The sequence below is a fragment of the Haliotis rubra genome, unplaced genomic scaffold (genome assembly GCF_003918875.1).
Source record: "Haliotis rubra isolate DU_JTF1 unplaced genomic scaffold, ASM391887v1 Scf1363, whole genome shotgun sequence".
Taxonomy (NCBI): Eukaryota; Metazoa; Mollusca; class Gastropoda; order Lepetellida; family Haliotidae; genus Haliotis; species Haliotis rubra.
In genome coordinates this window covers 156,383-161,820 of record NW_025765296.1, presented here as the reverse complement: position 1 = coordinate 161,820, position 5,438 = coordinate 156,383, and the positions used below count along the sequence as shown (strand labels likewise).

Genomic DNA, 5,438 nt, shown 5'->3' with positions numbered 1-5,438 from the left:
TGGGGAATGGAACCTGGGCCTCCCTAAAGTATGGCCAGCAGATGAAAGCTATACCCACTGGGCTTTGATCACATCATGGCTACCATTTCCCAGCAATTGTTTTAATGCCATTTGTTACCATGGATATATCTAAGACATTCATAACACAAACTCAGGGGCTGTGGTATTTTTTCAGTAGTGAATTAGATTTTATGTATGCAAAAGCAATTGGAGTCAGCAAACATGAAACAGATCTACAGCTGATCTATATGTGAACAAATGTATTATAAAATGTGTAATCTCAAAATATTAAAATGTATCTGAATAATTAATTCAGTTTAATGGCAGGGAACTTCAAGTGAAACAAACAAAAAACAACTGCTTGAAACAACTTGTACAACGTTCACAAAATATATTTCCTATGCAATCAAAATTCAGAAATCTTTAAAATATAAAAAACTGTATACAGATACTGGGTGCAGAATGCTTCATAAAAATAAAATCAAAGCAACAAGCAAAAAGGATTCCCAAGCAAGAAGCTTTCAAGGTATATATTTCCAGATATTAATCCTCATATATTTACCTGTTTCAATTGCTCTGTACTCCCATTACAGACACACCCAACTGAATAACACTTCCCAGACTCCAACATCATCAATACACAACATGAAAATAAAACTAGACATCATCTTTTGTGGTAAGCACACCTTCTGGACCTTGTGTCATAATGCTGATTCTCATGATAATGATATAAGCAAATAATCGTAAGGGGTAGTGCAAAACCTTGAAAACAAAGTCAGGGAACAATTGCTGGCATATCATGGTTTTGAAAACAACAAATAATTCAAAATGCTTACCATATAAAAAAGTCTGGTCTAAAATGATCTCATGGTGCATGATAACTTGTATTTTCTAATAATTCCACTTCGACAACAAAATGTAAAACAATTGGTGAATGGCAAAATCAATCAAAGCTACTGAACTGACTTCAAAAGCCATTTCTTTTGTTTAAAAGGGTTTTGACTGAATACTTTGATTTATAAGGAAGGAGGGGTTGGATATTCAGGGGATGGATGCAGCAGGACTAGTCATAAATTAATCAGATTCAATCATGATAATTGGTTCTAACCTTAAAAATGACTCCACTTTTGGCATGACATGTTTTAAGACAACAAAAATAAAATACCTAGAATATTGAAAAATATATACAACTCAAGCCTTCTCACATTTAAGTGGTTTTACAATATACAGAGCCTCATAATGTCTGTACAATAGAGATGATATTGTTTGTTTGATTACAGTTATGAATACAGAAGAGCAAGTCTTACTTCATGCTCACTGAACAACGTAAAATGAAATTAATATGTCAAGTTTGGTTTCTATTAATAAGTTAATACCAAACTATGGTCCATATACACTCTAAGCAAACTCACACACAAGACAATACACACACACATACATGACTTTTTTGACAATAACTTCTATAACACTGGATGAACCATGAACACTTGACGAAAGTACAGAGTTATCCCCTTGTGTCTGAATACCATTTTCCCAAAGCAATGGTGTGCAAGCAGAAGTTGCTCTTGCCATTCAAAATGTATTTCCTCGCATGTCTACAATTTATTTCACGTAAACTTTGCTACCAGCAGCATGAAATGCAAAAAGAAATGCTTCTACGATTTGTCTGCAAATGAAGCATCAAAGGACAGAATTAATAAAAGACATAACATTGACAAAAATACATTTTATTTCTGACTGAAGTTCACCCTTTCAAGAAAGAAAGATCACCTTTATGCAATCTTACTCTATCTCCCATTACCAAATAATTTAAGAGATTTATATAAAAATTTAATAAGCTGAAAGAATATATTTGACTGGTTCCTCAGCAATTCTTTGTCAGGCTTGAAATATGTAATCAAGGGTCTTAAATAAAAGCTCCCACAAGACAAAGCCTTATAATGGTTCTAGCCTTCAATATCACAGGCCTAGATAATAAGTAATACCAGAAAATATATTGGTAGCAGACATCATGAAACTTAAAAATAACTCAACATGCTGGATCTTTTAGCTTCCAATAACTAAAGTTATATATTTCTTTCCCTGCAAATCTCTGCTTTACATGACTGCTACTAATAAGGGGAACAAACATGATCACTAACATTTCCCATAAAATGGCAGTTTTAATAAATATTGATATGTTACAAAACATATCACAACAAAAGGTAAAGCACTTGTATGATTCATATCATTCCTGTAGTCCATCCGGCTGTATTGTCCGAGGGACTATGCCAATCGCCAGGATACTTTGTCTGCCAACCAGACAGGAAGGAAGGTATATGTTCAACATAAAATGTCAGCACCAGTGCCACAGGGGTAACGCCTCCCGGGACGCTTGATAAAAGTCCGCTTTTACGATGCAGCGAAAGGACGGAGTCAGGTCGGCTGGGTATCATTGAGCTGATTTTTCGTGAATATGAGAATATACGAGTAAAGATAATCTTGTCCATATAAGCTAATCGGTTCTTTTCATTGAGAGATTCCATACTTCGCCTCCTCCTGCTCTTGATAACATGTTCCTGCATGTTACCTAAGGGTAAATAGAAACATGCTATCCTAAAATTTGACATGTAAATTGTATTTAATCACATAGATAAGTTGACTTGATTAGATATTGTCAACACTAAATACCATCAAATACAGGAACCTGGAGAGAAAAAGGTAAGGATGCTGAATCAAACCTGTGATTTTGGTGTGACAAGTGATGACCACCTTAAAACCCATTCTGTGTGTGATACACAGTAAATAGCAGCAAGCTGGATGAGCTTAATGGTGCAACATAATTTGAACAGTATCTCAGTTTCACATCATCAGCTAAGGAGGCAAGTGGAAACAGTGTGAGAAACACAACACTATTATGTTAACAGTTCTAGTGAAATTGGCAAACAAATGGATGCAACTCCATCCCAAAATTGTAAATGCCTGCAAACTTCAATGACTATACTAGGAATAAGTTTTCTCCACTTCTGTCTGATAGCTCATTAGTTTATGCATTTAACAACAAAAACACATACCCAAAAAATATAGAATGCTTTAAACCTTTGATTATGGTCATATAATCCAGCATAAAAAATAAATCCATTCCACTCCTGCCAGAAAAGCCATTAAAAGTCAGAAGCTACTGTGGAATAAGTCCCAAGACCTGAGAAATACTGAAGTTCTCCAGGTGGCTTTGTTAAGCAATCAAATTGATAACTCTAAAGACTTCCACCAAATTTGTTGATGTTACAAATGGTTGTTTTTATTTGTCAATGCCATTTATTTGACATGCAGAGGCACTCATGTTTGCTTCCTGTCTCTCCATTTAATCCCTATGCATTCTAGGAATCATATTATGAGCGAGTGAGTGAGAGTGTTTTACTGCCTTTCTTTAGCATATTCCAGCAATATCACCACGGTGATACACCTTGAAATGTATTTCATCAGCGCTGTAAATTTATATGAATCTAACCCGGTCTTCTCACAAGCAAACACTTTAACCACTAGGCTACCTAACCACCCAGACTTGATACAACCATCCATGTAGGGATTGTACTGGCAACATGGTTCAGTTTTGTTTGACTGTCTGTCTGTTTATCATTATAGTGCACTCCACTCCAGCAACATTCCAGCCATATGACAGCAGCATCGCAGCCCGGACCAGGCAATCCAGCAATTAATATTGCGAGCAAGATATCTTCGCTTGCTTCGGTCAGCAAATGACATTCAATCAACCAAGTCACAAAAGTCTGATAAACCAATGCATTTGGTCCACACATGTTGCTGGGCCAAGTGTTAAACCCTAGATCTCCCTAGGTACATCCAGCATAACACCAGCCATAGGGTCTCATCACTATACTGTCCCAGTATGCCTGTAAGCCTTTACTCCCAACCCCCCATGACCATCAAATAAATGATGTATTGGCTATTCCTTTGGGAGAACCTCCCAAGCTTAAAACAAACATTGGATTCTATAGAGTTGCATTTTTAGGATAATTTCAAAAATATTATTATGATGGACATCTTCTATTGTAGCTCTATTCTGTAATCCAGAAAGCATGAAATTTTTGAAAATATAACTGACTTAACTTTATAGTCATTATGCAAAATGAGAAATTAGAGTATCAACTGACTGACTGATCATTATTTCTGGTTTACTACCGCTTTTAGCACAATCGAAGTAATATTCTATCGGGGACACCAGTAGAATGGGCTTCAATTCATTGTAACGCAAGTGGGGTATTCGAACCCTGGTCCTCGGCTAAGGGACGAAGTCAACGCTTTAACCACTCAGGACTACCCTAACGTTTCATATATATCAACAATAACATGGTTAAGACTGAGAAATCTGTTGATTCAGGAAAGAGAAAACAGTGCTACCTCCATACATAAATAATCTGTTAAAATGTTCTCACATACATATGATATCCACAAACCCGTGAAAAATCCTGTAGGTTCTATAATAGCCATGATAGACCCCCTACTTCCTATCTCCCTGATCGGTATAAAGGTTCTGAGTATCACCAGTGCGTGGTTTAGACATACTGTGGTAAGTGCACCGCTCATCTTCCATAGAGATGCTACATCTGGAAGCAAAAATACATAGGGACTGTAAGATGGCAGAAACTATCATCACTGATTCCACATACATACACCCTATTTACTAATAACTATTAGCAGCCTTTTGAGACCATTAGTTGAGAGACCAACAGTTGGAATAACATTCTTGAAGCATTATCATTGTGCAGAAATTGGAGGTTTCATGGACATTTTATCAATCTAAGCATATAGAAACCAAACAGAATTTTAGCAAGACTTTGTCTCCGGACTTAGGAAGACACAGGATTTCTATGTAAATAACATCACTGTTTGGGACTTGTATAAATGAGTTTAATAAAGCAATAAGAAATGAAGGGGAAAAGCAAAGGCATTTGTAAGAGTTTCTTCTTTAGGATTTACACCTTGCTGGTGTGTAGGTTGGGACTAAATTATTGCTAATGTGTGTGTAATTGAATGTTACAGGATCCATTCAATTACTAGCTGTACTTGAAATGTATTGCAGGCTTATATCCATGATCATATGGATCCTGAACTAGCTCTTAAATAATCCTCTCAACCATGTAGTGACACTTCTATGACAATTATGGAATACCAGGGAACCTATTTTACCACAGAAGGTGAAATGGAGCTGGGTTTACCACTTTATCAATATCTCCAGGCAATATCATGGTGGTAAATAATGAGCAGTTATAGGAGACGACAGTGGTACAACCACAAGAAGGAAAAATAATGATAACATACAAGAAGGAAAAAAAAAAGAGAAGAGGGGTCCATTCGGCAAGTAATAGCGTGTACATAGAGACACTTTGTCCCCTCCCCTTCTTCTCCCAATAGTCGCACTCCAACACCAGGACAGGTAT

The 5,438-nt window shown here is 36.4% G+C and overlaps 1 long non-coding RNA gene across 1 annotated transcript; it reads right to left on the bottom strand.

Moving 5' to 3' along the window:
• Positions 1–174: 174 nt before the first annotated feature.
• LOC124268126 lies at positions 175–5,031 on the bottom strand. The gene is made up of 2 exons (XR_006896209.1): positions 4,455–5,031; positions 175–2,569 (listed from the first exon to the last, which is right to left on the bottom strand). It is a non-coding gene; the product is annotated as an uncharacterized LOC124268126 (long non-coding RNA).
• Positions 5,032–5,438: the final 407 nt, after the last annotated feature.